The following is a 16,854-nucleotide window of genomic DNA, read 5'->3' on the forward strand; positions in this document are numbered from 1 at the left end:
TACTTTGATTACTCTATTTTATCTGTGCCGCTGTCGTTATTTGCATTTCCATATTGCTTTGAATTCCTTGATTATCCTGTTTTACTATGTCGCTTGCATTATTTCATTGCAATATCGTTTTGAATCTTTTAACCTTATCTGACTCCCTTTTTATGCTTCTATTGAGCCGAGGGTCTCTCAGAAACAGCCATCCTACCTTGGTAGGAGTAAGGTCTGCGTACATTCTACCCTCCCCTGACCCCACGATGTGGGATTTCACTGGGTTGTTGTTGTTGTTGTTGTATGCTTCCTAGGGAAAAAATCTGAAGTAATGGAATTTCAAAAGGCAGTTTATATTAAAGATGGACAAGCATTTACCTCCAACAGAACTGCTTCAATTTCCAATGCCGAAAATTTCTATCCACCAACCTTCATAAAATCTGTATTAGTCCCTAAGAAAGAAAATAATGAACCCTTTTTTAATCCAATAGGAAACAAGTTAAAAAACCAGAAGAGATTATTATGCTAAAGCTTTATGGATTGCAATTAGAGTTCATTGATAAACAATTGATAGATAGATTCATCCATGCTTCCGTTTCGAGGAAAAAAAAAAACTATCGTCTCCCAAAGATATTTATTACGGCAGAATTGACTGTACATTTGAAGATATAATTCTTTGCAAGACCTATATCTGCATTCTTATTTTGGTTTTTTGAACACAACACATGATTAGAAAATGAAGAAACTACCAGTCTGTTGTAATTTCTGAAAGATTAGGCGGAAATTCTAGAAAGGTGCATGGAAGCAATATATACTTGTCCAATTTGAGCCAATCGTTATTTACTAGATATTACTAAATCAAATAACTTTGAAGTACCATAGGTATCACTTCCAAAGATTTAACCTGAGGTATTTTGAGTAATAAGTCATTACCAAAACCATCCTCAACAAGAAATTCGAAAGGGAAAATAGCAAGAATATGCTTTCTTGAAACTGGTAACTTTGTATTCCTCAGCATTAAGGGCATCTTGGCCACCTCCAAAAATTTATACTTACTGAAAATTAATTACTATAATCCTATAAAGTCTACTAACTGAACTTTCTCTTCTATATATTGCTCTTTACACCAAAAACATAAAGAAGTGATGACCTTCCACTTGATCTTCTGTGTGGAGCTTTCTTTGCCTTAAAAAAAATCCGTCATTTCTTTCCATCCAAATGCTGCAAGCCATATCTTTTGGATCTTGCTTCCTCCCCTTCTAATCCAACAATTTAGAAGATCGCAGTATGTTCTGGCATAGACCAATTCCCCTTAGCCAAACTGATGAATAATCACACTTGTGCTGTGACTCTACAGTGTAGGAAAAGGTGGTTGTTTGTCTCTAAGGCCTCCATACATAATGAGCACCTTAAAGCAATGTAGATTCCCCTTTTCTATAGTGCTTCATGAATCAGACAAGCTCTTCTGGCTACCAGCCAGGTGAAGCATTTCACCTTAGTTGGTGCCACACTTTTCCATGTAGACTTCCAGGGTCCTGGTGCCCTCCCTGATACTTCAGTCAACCCCCTGTTGTATACTCTATTGATTGAAAACAGTCCATCCTGATAGTGTTTCCATATCATTTTATCAGATTGCATACTAGATCCTTGGAAGCCACCCATTATTGTCAATAGTTCTGCTACTTTTGTTATTTCCCGGTCATTTAACAACGTTCTGATGGTTATAATCCAGCTCTGAGGAGATCACATCTCCTTTATTCTGACTTCAGGATTGGTACATATAGAAAATAATCCAGGAGAAAGAACCTGCAACGCCCCCTGTCCACAGCAATTCTCCTTCCAGAATAAGATCTTGTCTCCCCTGCCCACCTCGTAATTAGCATTTTCCTTTAAGACGAACCAGAAAGCTAATTGTCCTCCATACCCCCCACACCAAAAGTATTTGTCACTATATTTGTGCACCATTGTTCAGCTTGGCCATATTTTAATCACCTCTTTCCACAAGGGCTGGTCTTCCTGGTTATATCTCCAAGGCCACTTCATGAGTAAACTTTTATTCTGTAGCTTTGTATTTTTGACCCCCAAACCCCCAAACCTCCATACACTCTTCTTTGCTGGAATGATTCCCATTTCACTAGGCTGAACCCTTTGCCCACTTTATTTCCTTTCCATAGAAAGTTTCTCCTCAGAGTATCCAGAGCCTCGACCACCTAGCTACGAATAGGGAAAAGAGACATCACATATGTTGGCAGAGCATATAAAACAGAGTTGATTAAGGTGAGTCTTCCTCCCAAGGACAGGACAGGTATTGGGCTTCCATAATGCTAACTTTTTTTCAGTCTTTTCGATGATGCCATCCCATATTTCCTAAGCTTTATGCTTTGAGCCCAAGGGCATACCAAGATAAATAGTAGGCAGGTTGTCAATCTTGCAGTTCAAAATATTTGCAAGTACTTGAATCTATTGAACCTCTTTAACAAGGAATATGCTGCTTTTCCTCCAGTTTACTTTTAACCCAGAGCAGGCTTCAAAAACCACCAGAATCACCCTTAGGTAGCAAATTGTTCATGCTTTGCTTCACAAAAGACTACTGTATCATCAGCATACAGTAGATGAGATATTTCCGTAACCTCATTTGCCATGTTCCCCACATTAAAGCCTCTAATCCAACTATTTTGAGATGCAATTCTCATCAATGCTGTCCAAGCCCTCCATGCTATCCAGAGCCTTAACCACAAGAATATGCTTTCCAAAAAGCTGACAACCATACCTCATGATAATGAGATGATGATGACAGTCAGAATATTGGCAGAGGATAGTCAGAATATTGATTGGCATTGAAAAATTACCAAATATCCAATTAAAAACAAGTATACCCTGCAAAGAGTACCTACATATACTTACGTCCCAAAATGATGTAATTTCCATCTTCATCAACTGGAATAGCATCTCCGGTCTTGAAGAACCCATCATCAGTAAGTGATGGATTGGTTACCTAGTAATTCACTAGATGCGTGAGAGACATATTCAAATACCAAAAAATGATATTGGAGGTTATCAATTTATGTGGAAAAGAATATCAAAACAGCAAAGGTTTGGAGATCGTACTACAGACTGTATTGTGATTACCTCAGGTAACTTCCAATATTCTTTAAACAACAAAGGGCTCTTAACGCAAAGATCCCCTACTCCTGATTTATCAGTACCACTCTCATCATCTAAAAGGATCTTGGCCTATCAGAAACCAGAAAATGACAGAATAGTCAAAGTTAATTCACCACGACAACTACAACAATGAGAAGTTGGATAACACTATTTATAGACTGTGTCTGAACTTTGGTGAAACAATATGTTAGATGTTGAATACCATAAAGAAAAACTTACTAACCTGTACACCTGGAAAGGGGTTGCCAACAGTACCTGCTTTGCGTTTGCCTCTAATGGGATTAGATATTGCCATCACAAACTAGACAAAATTGGTCGTTCACATAAAGATGGGAATGAATCAAGCAGCAATAAAGAAATGAGCAGCCTACAGATCAAATGAAGTGGCTATGAGGAAAAAAAAAGTACCTCTGTCATGCCATAACTTTCTAATAACCGATGCCCAGTAATTGTTTCCCACTGCTGCATGACGGGCAAAAGAAGTGCAGAGGAGCCACTCATCTGGAAACACAAGCCAATTGTTCAATTCATTTTCAAGAATTGGAATAGAAGTGGGATTATATTCTGAAATATAATAACGTGCCAAAAATGGAAAAAATAACAATGGCCAATTATACTGATTATACAGAATAGTGCCCTAATTGTGTTTTGTATGGTCTATTTAAACACTTAACGGCTTGAGGGGGATACATGCTTCTTACCATAAGGCGCAAGTGCATCGCTGCTGAAGAAGAAGCTGTTTTCAGTTCTGGATCCATCTCTTCATAACATTGTATTAGTTGTGTATGATGGAAAATAGGCATATATGCGCAACGGAAGCAAGCAACCAAGACCATATTAAGAATATGTAAACTAGACAAACATAATCAAACACGAGATTGGAATACTAACCTTTTGAAGCTGTTGCACAAATCTTCAATAGCACCTGTGCTTTCCAGGTCTACGATCTTCTGCTGTGTATCCTGAACTTCTATGAACATAATACTTGAGTGGAAAGTATTGCGGCTAAAGAATGAATATCACTTAGGTTGAATGGCTTTGTTTATATACACACGTTTTTAGGGTAAAACCCTAACCAGAAACGTGTAGCCCTTTCTTTATCCACCAAGTATATTATTTTTCCTTTTATTTTCCTTGTTCTAGAATATTCAGGCACAGCAGCGATCACAGATTTAATAACGAGGCTTCCTATTGCGGTATTAACTCGGAATAGGAGCGAAGTAAATCCTACCACAATAAATTACAATTTATTCCACTACAAAACTGTAATTGCACTCCTCTGTTTAATTTCGAAATCTTTCATTAAAACTTATTTAACTCCCCATGCTAAGATCACAGATACCAATCAAATAAATTAAATTACTAATAATTTAATTCAACAACTAATTTAATCCTTGATACTTCCGCTTAACTTATTTCGTGTGACGGATACAAAATCCACTTGCAGGGTTTTCACATGAAAACTTATAAGCATCCATAAAGGGGTATCATCAATCTCAAGGTCGAGACATGGATTCTATCAACTAATTGTTATTTCACAAATGCACTTTGCCATTATCCAACTTACCAGGAATACATTGACTCGCAGTTGAGTCGTACCTTTTAATAAATCAAAATAATGAACAAAGCACATCGACCATAACAATCATATCAAGATTAAGAGTATAAGTACATTTAATGAGCTAGAGAGGTCGTTTTATATATTCAGTACAAAAACACTTATCTCTACTTGGTCCGTTCAATACATACAAAATGTACTAGCATAAGAAGTTGAAATAAAACCATTCCCATAATCAAGATAGATTATATTTTAATCTTATGCTACAATCATCAAGATACTTTGCCCAGTTTCATCTTTGATTGTGAACATTAACTTTATAACTTATAAGAACCGACAATTTAATCTTCTGTGCATGAGCTAAAACTCCATACACCAAATCGTCTACTATATAAGTAAAGGGCACACATATGAACAAATGATCTATTTAAAATAAGACTTTATTGAATTGAATAAATAAATAAACAATTGTTCCAAAAAGAATAAAACATAATACCATAATCAAACCACATGGTTAATAGTATATCCTAACAATCTCCCACTTAGACTCATAACCATGCATCTACAACTCTAACACCCATTTCTCCTACATGCCTATCAAAGGTCTTCTGCGGCAAGCTTTTGGTAAACGGGTCTGCCAAATTGTTTGCTGATGCAATCTTCAAAACTTTCACCCCTCCCCTCTGAACAATGTCACGAATTAAATGATATTTACGCTCAATATGTTTACTCCTCTTATGGCTTCGTGGTTCCTTTGAGTTTGCAACCGCACCACTATTATCACAATAAAGTGTGATTGGTGCTTGTACTAAAGGGACAACACCAAGCTCTTTCAGGAAGTTCCCGAGCCAAACAGTCTCCTTGGAAGCCTCAGAGGCAGCCAAATATTCGGCTTCCATGGTGGAATCAGCAACACAGGATTGCTTAATACTCCTCCAACTTATGGCTTCTCCTCCTAAGGTAAACACATGTCCTGAGGTAGATTTTCTAGAATCTCTATCTGACTGAAAATCTGAGTGTGTATACCCAGTGGGTAGAAGATCGCTTGAGTGGAAAATCAACATATAATCCTAGTACTTTTCAGGTACTTGATTATATTTTTAACCGCAATCCAATGTTCTTTCCTAGGATTAGATTGAAATATGCTAACTATGCCAACAACAAAGCAGATGTCAGGTTTAGTACATAGCATCACATTCATAAGACTCCCTACAACAGAAGCGTAAGGGACCGCCTTCATCTTCTCTATCTCATCAGCCGTATTAGGAGACTGATCCTTGGACAGAGAGATTCCATGCCTGAAAGGAAGAAATCCTTCCTTGGAATCTTGCATGCTGGTGAGTATCAATATAAAGTGCTTGAGATAAGCCTAATATCCTTTGCTTGCGATCTCGCGTGAGCTTGATCCCAAGGATATGAGCTGCTTCTCCCAAGTCCTTCATAGTAAAATGCCAGGACAACCACTCCTTGACTGAATTCAACATGCCCATATTATTTCCTATGAGCAAGATGTCATCTACATACTGTACCAAAAACGCTACTTTTTCTCCATCCCATTTCTTATAGATGCAAGACTCGTTTTCACATTGATCAAAACCAAAGATCTTAATCGACTTGTCACAACAAGTGTTCCATTCCCTAGATGCCTGTTTCAATCCATAAATGGATTTGTTCAGCTTACACAGCATGCGCTCATCACCGCTTTTCTTGAAACCGTCTAGTTGTGCCATATAAATGCACTCATCAAGACTTCCATTAAGGAAAGCCGTCTTGACATCCATTTGCCAGATCTCATAATCATAATGAGCAGCAATGGATAAGAGGATTCTTATGGATTTAAGCATGGCTACCAGCGAAAAAGTTTCCTCATAATCGATCCCTTCTTTCTGAGTAAACCCTTTTGCAACAAGCTTTGCTTTAAAAGTTTGCACTTTTCCTTCCACTCCTCTCTTTTTCTTATAGATCCATCTACAGCCAATAGGTTGGACTCCCGCAGGTGGTTCCACAAGATCCCAGACTTGATTGGAGTACATGGACTCCATTTCAGATTTCGTAGCAACAATCCACTTTTTAGCATCTATATCCTGTAGTGCTTCGTCGTAATTTAGAGGTTCTGTATTAGGCTCTTCAGGGATCCTATCGGAAGATTCTCCCAAGAGTACATACCGAGAAGGTTTTCTAATAATTCTCCCACTACGACGAGACACTACAGGTGCATTTTCATCCACGACATCATCATGAAGAAGTGGATGCTCAACGTCATCCTCCGCACCTTGCGGTGCCAGGATTTCATGAGCTTCTTATTCAAGTGTATGTTGCACAATTGCAGGTTGCTCAAAATTACTCTCACTACCTTGAGGCAGCGAGATGTCGAGCAATGCCTCTTGTGTGTCCTCTTGCCTATTGACATTCCTCCCACTACGAGGACGCAGTGGTAGATCAATACTGGCTACCGGGATATGTTTTGGAGATGGATCTTTTGTTATTTCTTTGCTCAATTCCTGTGAAACAAGTTTGCTTCTAGGAGCATGGTTTATTAAATAATCCTCTTCCAGAAATTTGGCATTTGTTGTAACAATCACCTTCTTTTCTTTTGGACGATAAAATAAACCTCCCTTTGTTCCCTTTGTATATACAATAAAAACGCATACCTCTGTCCTCGATTCCAATTCATCCATTTTCCCTTTTAGCACATGTGGTGGACAACCCCAAACTCGAATATGTCGCAGACTGGGCTTGTGTCCAGTCCACAATTCTACTGGAGTTGAAGGTACTGACTTGGAAGGAACTAAATTCAGAATGTAATTTGGAGTTTCTAAAGCATATCCCCAAAAGGATGAGGGGAGATCTAAATAACTCAACATTGATCTGACCATTTCCATAAGGGTTCTATTTCTTCTTTCTGCTACACCATTTTGTTGTGGTGTTCCTAGATCAGATAATTGAGACGTTATTCCACAATCTGATAAGTATTTAATGAATTCTGCAGAAAGGTATTCACCACCGCGATCAAATAGCAATGATTTGATATGTTTATCATGTGGTTTCTCCGTTTCTGTCTTAAATTCTTTGAATTTCTCAAAGCACTCAGACTTACAACGCAACAAATAAATATATCTGTATTTCGAGTAGTCATCTGTGAAAGTCATAAAAAACTCAAAACTAGCTTTTGCTTGTATATTCATAGGTCCACACAAATCAGAATGGATTAATTCTAACTTATCACTGGCTCTATTTCCTTTTGAAGGGAAAGGTCTCTTGGTCATTTTTCCTTCTTAACAGGATTCGCAAGTTGGTAGTGCCTCCACTTTCAATGAACTCAAGGGTCCATCAGCAACCAACCTTAAAATCCTATTTAGATTTATATGACCTAGACGAAAATGCCATAAATAAGTTTGACTCAATTCAGAAATACGCTTCCTTTTACGTGGCAGATCAACGTTATTTAGCTCTTTTGGTTGTAGCACATCAGGAGAAATATCAAGTATAAAAAGATCATGTACTTTGGCAGCAGTGTAGATAAAAAGTCTATTATACTTAATAATAGCAGACTTATTAATTAAAAAGACATTATAACCAGCATCTATTAATCTCGAAACTGAAAGCAAATTCCTTCTAATGGAAGGTACATATAAAACGTCTTTTAAATTCAAAACTCTAGCAGTACTAAACTCAACTCCAATATATCCTAAAGCTAAAGCTGGTGCTGGTTCTGGTTTGCCATTAGCTTGAAAAACGCAAACTTCATTCTCACTTAGCTGCCGCGTTTCTTGAAACCCCTGCAAAGAAGTGCAGATATGATTAGTGGCTCCCGAATCTACACACCATGACATGGTAGAAACAGCTGCTAAACAAGTTTCAAAGACATTTAAATATGAATTACCTTGCTTATTCATCTTAGCCAAATAGGCAGGACATTGTTTCTTGCGATGGCCTGGCTGCTTGCAGTGATAGCACTTGCCCTTAGGCTTGCTCACACCACCACCAGCAGCAACTCCAGGTGCCACAACCTTGCGAGCCTTTTTCTTTTTCTGACCACCTTTCGACTTAGAAACCGAACCGTTCTCAACAGTCATTGCCACAACAGGAGCTTGTTGTTTGATAATGGACTCTACAGCCTGCAGCTTATTCAACAATTTCGGCAGTGACAAATCCATTTTGTTCATATTATAGTTCAAGAGAAATTGCTAAAAACTGTCAGGCAGAGTCTGTAGGACCATCTCAACTTGAGATTCCTTATCAATCACAGCTCCAAGAACCTCGAGTTCGTTCAAAAGACTCATCATGTCAAGTAAATGGGCCCTAACCGAAGATCCTTCAGCCATCTTAGTGTTCAAAAAGGCTTTCATGGCTGTCTGCTTAGCCGCACGATTTTGCTCTCCGAACATCTCTTTGAGATTTTCAAGCATGTCGTACGCAGACCCCATTGACTGATGCTGATGTTGCAAAACATTCGCCTTGGAGGCAAGAATGTAACATCACGCCATCTCATCAGCCTTAACCCATTTATCATAGGCCTTAATCTGGTCTTCCGAAGCATCCTCTCAAGGTTTCTCTGGGCACTCATCAATCAACACAAATTTGTAACCTTCAGCAGTTAGAACAATATCCATGTTTCGTTTCCAGTCAACATAATTCAGACCCTCTAACTTGTCTTGGTTCAGAATAACGGTAAATGGGTTGAAAGAAGACATGATTAATCTGAGAGATATAAACATTGAATAGATCATTAGTTATGCTGAAAGAATAATGAAATTGAAACCACACATCACACATAAAATCATGCTTACCGAACAGTTAGATTCGATAGGGAAACTTAACTATTCATGCAAAATATATGAGTCATGCCAGATATATTACCCTATAAAAAAACAGAACCAACTCAGATGGAGAGTAAACTGCTAATTTATATTAGGTAAATATCACATTAAATTATCCCTAGTTCCATTGAACCAACGTGTAAATCAGTTTGAGAGTCAAGACAAGCTATCAATTAAATAGGGATTACAACATAGTAATTAACCATAATGAATCTATCCGATGGGGAGGAAGACCTATGTCAACACATAAACTCATTAAATCACTGCTACATACAATGGAGACTTTAGAGAATGAACCCTAACAGTGTATACATAGTAGGAACCTATTTGATGAAAGAATTTAAGAACAAAATAAGGCAAAATAAACCACCTAAATTACATATCATAAAGAGGGCTCTGGGATTTGGTGTCTGAAAACTCAAAGTTGTTACACTTCACCATTGTGTCAGTGAATCCTAGCCGAGCATATAAAATGTATTCTAAGCTCCTAGCTATGACCATGAAAATTATGACACTTTGGAGATCCAACACAACATAGAGGCTCTAAATGTTAAGTCTCCAAATTGAGGATGGAGAAAAAGGAGACAATGGCATAGTGTCAATCATCCGACACTATATAAAGGCTCTCAATGTAAAGTCTCCAAATTGAGGATGGAGGAAAAGGAGACAATACCATAATGTCAAGAAACTGAAGAAACAATGCTCGTCCCTGACAAGCTTAAGAACAAAAGCTCGTGTATAGAGAACGTACTAGATATGTAACACGCCGAGAACGTACTAGATATGTAACACGCCCAGTTGTGTATTTCACTATCAAGTCCGAGCAACTTACTCCACTGAACACTGTTATGGCATTTTCAGTTTTAGTCCTATCTCCAGGATAAGATTCACGCCATCTCTGCCAAATCTCTCTTACGCAGAAGTTTGGTATAAAGTCGACCTTAAAAAGAAATAAAATGTGGTAGCAGGTAAATCCTGTCCAAACAGCATTTATGCTGCCGGAGAAACAAATTTGATGATGTGAAATCTATTTTAGTAATTACCGTGGAACCTGCATAAAGAGGAGCAAGTAAAGTATTGAAAAGTCCATGCACATGTAAGGTACAAGTTAAGGATCAGCAAAATATAAGAGTTCCAATCACATTATCTATGTACCATTAGATAAATAACAATGCAAAAATTGAACACCGAGAAAACATCTCCGGGGAAAAAATGCAACTGAGGATATGATGAAGCGGTAGACGGTGCAAAAATTGGTCCTTGGATGTGTATTTCCATGCCTCTGCTAAAATTTGGACCTGAAACAGTACACAGATGGAAACGGTTTACTTCCACGATCTGAAATGTGTAAGGTTTAGTTTATCGTAACTACTAGCTCCAACCAAGTGAACCTCAATCTCCCAAATTATTGACAGTTGAAAAGAAAAGGTTAGTTATGCAAATCAAAGAGATCATAAATTCTTCTTCATAACTAGTCTACGTGGTAATATGCGTTTACTATCATCTCTCAGCAATAGATACACTGACACATGAACAATCAGAATATCTGATCCTACGAATTGATAGATTAAATAGACATTCTCTAACTATGGAAAATCAAGAAAACTAAAAGACAATTGTATAATCTACCAGCCACAACCAAGCTCTTTGGTAGGCATGAGCATGACATCTACTGGGCCAACAGAAGATGAAAGTGAATACCACAAAGAAGTAAATGAATGAAGAAGATCAGATATATCCATACTTAGATAGTTAGATCCTATATCCGCATAAAGTATCACCAAATATCCACATAAAACATCACCGTCAGCAGGGAAGTAAACATTACAACAACCAAGCAGAAACAACTTAAATGTTATTTTTATCACAACCTCTTCATAGGATCCCCAGAGTGCAGAACACTAAATCTAGAACAGCGATGAACCCTGAGCTAATATTCCTTTGTGTGTGTGGACTACTCCTTTTGGGTTCCCTGTGGTACCACTGGTGTACAAAATCAAAGCTGGATCCTCACCTGCAAATTAACATTTACATAGCAATGTAAAGGACTGTTGATGAGCTCTAACAATCTCAACACAGAAATAAGCAACCATAGCGAGAGACACGTAAGCTCCCTTTATCGCACCACAATTTCTCATTTCCAGAATATTTCTAGGACCATAAGACACCATGTCTTTTACATGATCATGCTTGGTCGATAAATGGACACTGGGAATAGGAGGAATAAGAGACAAACAGGCGCCAGTTTTAACTGCAAGTAAATTCATAAGTTCTTGGTGCACTTTTTTTTTTTTGAAAAGGAAGTTCTTGGGCGCCTTCAGTACTCAGAATTACTGAGATTTCCTACAAGTCAAATTTGCACAAGGATTTTAGCAAATTTGTGAAACAAGAGAATAAGTGGCCAGAGGACCTAGAACTACAGTAATATGATGCAGATGGAAATAAATATTCAGTCCTGATTGGAGATACCTTGATTGTACAAGGTTAGAATAAAAACCAGAAGAACAATGCAAGCTATATTATTTAGGTTTGACTATGAGAAAATGGAAAAGCATCATTTGCTATGCATGTTGGATATCTTGCAAGTCACAAAAAAAAACTGAGCAGCAATGATAGAAAAGGTAGAAGATTTTTGGACAAACCGAATCATTCATCACACACAGCAGTTCGGTTACTGGGTAGCTTAGTGCAAGAGGAACTGCAACACCTCCACTGATCCAAGTTCCTAGTACTCCAGCAACAAACTCGGAACAGGGATTGGCTATGATACCTACTCTTGCTCCACCTGGTTCTACATTTCTTTTTGTGCCATTGCCCTAAAAAGGAGGAAGCATTTGAACAGTAAGGCAATAGAGGACAGGACAAATATCTAGATGACTACAAAATTGGTAGAACAATATGAACAGAAGAAAGAAATGGTGTCTTGGAAAAATGACTCACATTAAAAAAAAAAAAGAACTAGAAAGCATTCTCCATTCAAGTCACAACCATCAAATTGACGAAGATTAAAAGCCAGCAAGATGCATCTTTAAGTTTTTCAGAGGTAGTATGTCAAAACTCACAAATTTAGGATCTAGGTAGCTTAACAAACTTGATATACTCCTTGCAGATGATACCAGCTGAAGGTAAGTGTAGCTCTTCTCATCAACTCTTATTGCAACATTCTCCTGGGACTCAGGTCTCTTGCTGGCAATTTCTTTCACCAGCTCCATATTCTACTAATATTTCAAACTGTAACATCAAAGCAAAAAGCAAAAGACAAAAAAGAAGAGAAAGAAAGATGCTTCAAAGTTATGTAAATTTATATATCACTATCAGTTTCTTTAAAAGCGACAAGCTCAGAAAAGCGACAAGGTTCATGAGGCTTGAAGGGATAAGTGTAAAGTGAAGTAGGACTGTTCAAAGTACTGATATACCGAAAATCTGAACTGATGAAAAGGTTATTGGTCAAACGGTTTTGGTATATCAAGATTATAGAGAACCTCCAGTAGCTAGAGTTTTTCTTAATGGTCAAACTGACAACCAATCTGCCAAAACAGATAGCTGAAAAATCCGATTCCTAACTCCCGATAGCTTCGGTTAATGGTTTAGCATATTTAAAAATTGACAATTGAAAATCGTACTGATAATCATAAATATCGAACCGTACCATCCTATGAACACCCTAAAGTGAAGCACACGCTTGCTTGAAGTGAAATGCACAATTTATGGAAAATTAAAAGATACCAAATACGATGAATTTAGTACTATAATAATAAAACTGTAATTAAAATAACCAATTTCGATATCCAATAGACATTTTAATCCAACTCTTCAAATTTGAGATTCAAAGAACCGACTTCTTCTAGTTAGGATCACTTCGTGCGACATTTTTTGAAGCACAAACTTCTCTTAAGGGCATGGCCTCACTTATGAAGCCAGAACCCCTCGGTTCGCTCACTTCATCTCTTTAAGAGATGGAACAATGACTTTTAATAACACTATCAGCCATCACTTAATTTTTGAAGCACAAAAGAATAGAAGAGAGTGTAGCATCCAAAGGGAAGGCTGAGGTTAAAAGAATACATCGCACGTAATATTCAGCAAACAATACAAATGGCACTGCAAAAATGCAGATAGTTGTTGCAGATAGCAATCAACCTCACATTTAAGAGATTAAATAGACTAAGAATGCGAATCGAAAATGTCTAAACTAATACACTTGTTTTACTATCTTTATAGGATTTTCATCGGGAGTAGAAGTTCTAAGAAGAACACTAAAATTTGAAAGGGGTCAATACTTGTTGTCTTACTTTCCCTGCTTCTGATTTATTTATCCAACGATTCTAGCCATTGGGGTCGAATTGAGCATTTAAGAAGTCAAAAGTATAGGTAGTTTACTGTTTAATCCTGTTATGGTTTATGTTGAAGTTTTAATTTGATCGATTTGTCTAAGTCTTTCAGTTTATTCCTTTTCAGTTAAGTTAGTTTAATCGGTACAACAATTGAGTATTGGGAATCAAATTTGCTACGAGCACTGATATGTCTAGCTGCAACTATACCGGACGAATCAGTAGGTTGACTGAAAACGAATCTTATCCCTTCCTTCTTTTTTGCATTCACCGGAGATTGGCGTTTCTTTACAATTTACTAGTAAGCAAAATTAATCAAAACAGACAATGACAACAAATTCATATTCAGATAATGATTCCAAACAGCAACTTCACAAAATTCAAATTTCCGTCCTGAAACTACTTCTCGCCCCCTCAAATGTCAACTGCAAGAAGAAAATAAATCAAGAACATACAGTTCACAGGAATCACATACATTTGTTTCACCAGTCGATAATTTAATCAATGTATATAAAACACGAATTACATTGAAAATTCACAGTTCAAAAAATTATATAATCCCTCTGTCCTAATTTATGCGACACCTTTTCTTTTTTAGTTTGTTTAAAAAAGAATGTTACTAAACAACTTAACTTTAAAGTTCTTCAATTACCCTTAATAAAATAAGATGATTTATAACAACACAAATAACTAAAGTTTATTTTAGATCACAAATAACTAAAGTTTATTTTAGATCACAAATTTCAAAAAATTTCCTTTGTTTCTCGAACTTTGCGCCAAGTCAAACGCTGACACATAAATTGAGTTATTGGAACTGATGGAGTACTTATTTACTTAATTTTTCACATGGATCGTGGTTGCCCTACATGATGGGTGACCCGAATCTAATTCCTTCATCAGCAAATTCAATCCCCGAATCATACACATTAAAGATACATTTTGATCCCATGATCAGTGATGACATACTCATGTCCAAGATAATCTATATATACACACACACAGAGGAAAAAATGAAGATTGAATCAAGAAAAAGGACTTATCGGACCGATATTGGAAGGTAGTGCTTTGAGGAGAAGAAAAACAATATGGAATACATGTATGGGAGTTAGACAAAGCGAACTCAAAGAGAGGTGGGTAACGATAAGGTGGTTGAATAACGTTATTAAACGAACTCATATTATAAGGTTTGAAGTTTTTACATACACTACAAGAAAAAATTGAATGCAGAAGAAAACAGAGCAAAATAGATTGTTGCCAAAGGTGGTTGAAGTTTGAACTGATAATTAAGCGCACAATGTTATTCAGAGCAGAGAATTTGCGGGTTTAGGCACTTGGTAAAACGGGTAACACCTTTTTAACCTCTTTCTTTTCCATTTTACATTGTTCGGACACAACATAATATTATTTACCTTTTATTTTCTTAATTCTTTTTTTTAATGACAATATCTATCTATTTACCTATTTATGTTTTACTAGTTTTAGTGTACATGCTTTGCTCGAGCAGCCTAGAGATAATTATTCAAATTATATTTAAAAGCAATAATTTATATATATAATTCATATAGTAGTGAAGTAAACTCCACCTTTACAAGCTATATATTATATTTAATTTAGTATAAAATTCTATATTGAACTTGATATTATAATAGATAGGGTAGTAGGGTACTAATCTATTACACCTTTGGACTAATTAGTATTGGACACATACTATGAGTAGGGCTAAATATAAGGTATAAAAATTTCAAATAAGTACTGAATCCCATATCCAGTCCAAAATCCAAAAATCATAAAAATAAAATCCTAAGTCCAATCCATAATGCAAAAATCCAAGCCAAATATCTAGAAAACTCAGATTTCGGGTTGGCACAAACTATGCCCACCCATAATACTTCTATAATAAGAATTAAAACTCTGAAACCTAACGAAGTTTAAAGGAACCTGGTTTTTACTTATAAAAGAACCTAGTCATACTTAGAGCACTGGAAAGGTTTAGAAATGTCCTAAAAGAAAAAGAAAACTTAGTGCTTATGCAAAACTTAAGAGTTGTCAAAAGAAGAAGACTTGTGGTTATGATCAGGTTTATACATCTAGCCATCTAGAGGCTTGTAATTAATGGAAGGTAAGACCTTACATAGGTTGAAACAAGCTTAACATCTTGCCAAGCCTAAAATTGAAACAAGCCTAACATCTTGTTGAAGCCAATAAACTGAAATGAGCTTAACATCTTGCTGAAAGGTTACTTTGATTGAAGTGAGCTTAACATCTTACAAAAGTCAGAAGACCTTATTCAGCTATTTATAATCTATATACATTCACAACGAGCCATCTTTCTTCCTTACAAATAACACTTGTGCTCCCCATGGTGACGTACTTGGCCTAATAAATCCCTTCTCAAGAAAATCTTTCAACTTCTCCTTCAATTCCTTCAGCTCAGCAGGGGCATCCTATAAGGGGGAATAGATATCGGCTGGGTATCTGTGTAATGACCCGCTAGGTTATTATAGGGGGTGACTAAGAAAAACTAGATATCCGTTGGAAATTTCGAGGCTGCGGGTGATTCTGTAACGTGTTTTTATGTATCTGTACATGTTTTGTTTGTGTCTGTTGGGCCTTGGATTGGTGTTGGGATTTTTGGGTGAAAACTGATGCAAAAACCCGAGCTACTGGTCAACATGAACAGCTGCAGCACGTCCGTCGTAGCGGGTTATGGGTTGCCGCCGCGGGAGGTGGAACTTTAATGAGGTCCGCCTTAGTGGGAGCTTTCCCGCTATAGCGAGACTGCTGCAGTGAGACACTGACCGCTGCAGCGGTCGACGAGAGGCATAATCCGTGTTTTATATTCTTTATTCCAAACCCATTCCCCACATAACACCGAAATAGTTTCCAAACACTGCTATGGCGAAAATTTAAGGCTAGGGCTAAAGTGCGCTTGAAAGGTAAGTCTCAAACCTTGACTTTGTTAATTCCATCATCATGTTAGATCTCATGACTAGTTAAAGTC

At 37.1% G+C, this 16,854-nt stretch overlaps 1 pseudogene; it reads right to left on the bottom strand.

Annotated features, from left to right (window-relative positions):
* Positions 1-330: 330 nt before the first annotated feature.
* Positions 331-12,734, bottom strand: LOC132611963 (probable CoA ligase CCL8; annotated as a pseudogene).
* Between the last annotated feature and the right edge of the window lie 4,120 nt (positions 12,735-16,854).

Source organism: Lycium barbarum, chromosome 9, assembly GCF_019175385.1.
Source record: "Lycium barbarum isolate Lr01 chromosome 9, ASM1917538v2, whole genome shotgun sequence".
NCBI lineage: Eukaryota > Viridiplantae > Streptophyta > Magnoliopsida > Solanales > Solanaceae > Lycium > Lycium barbarum.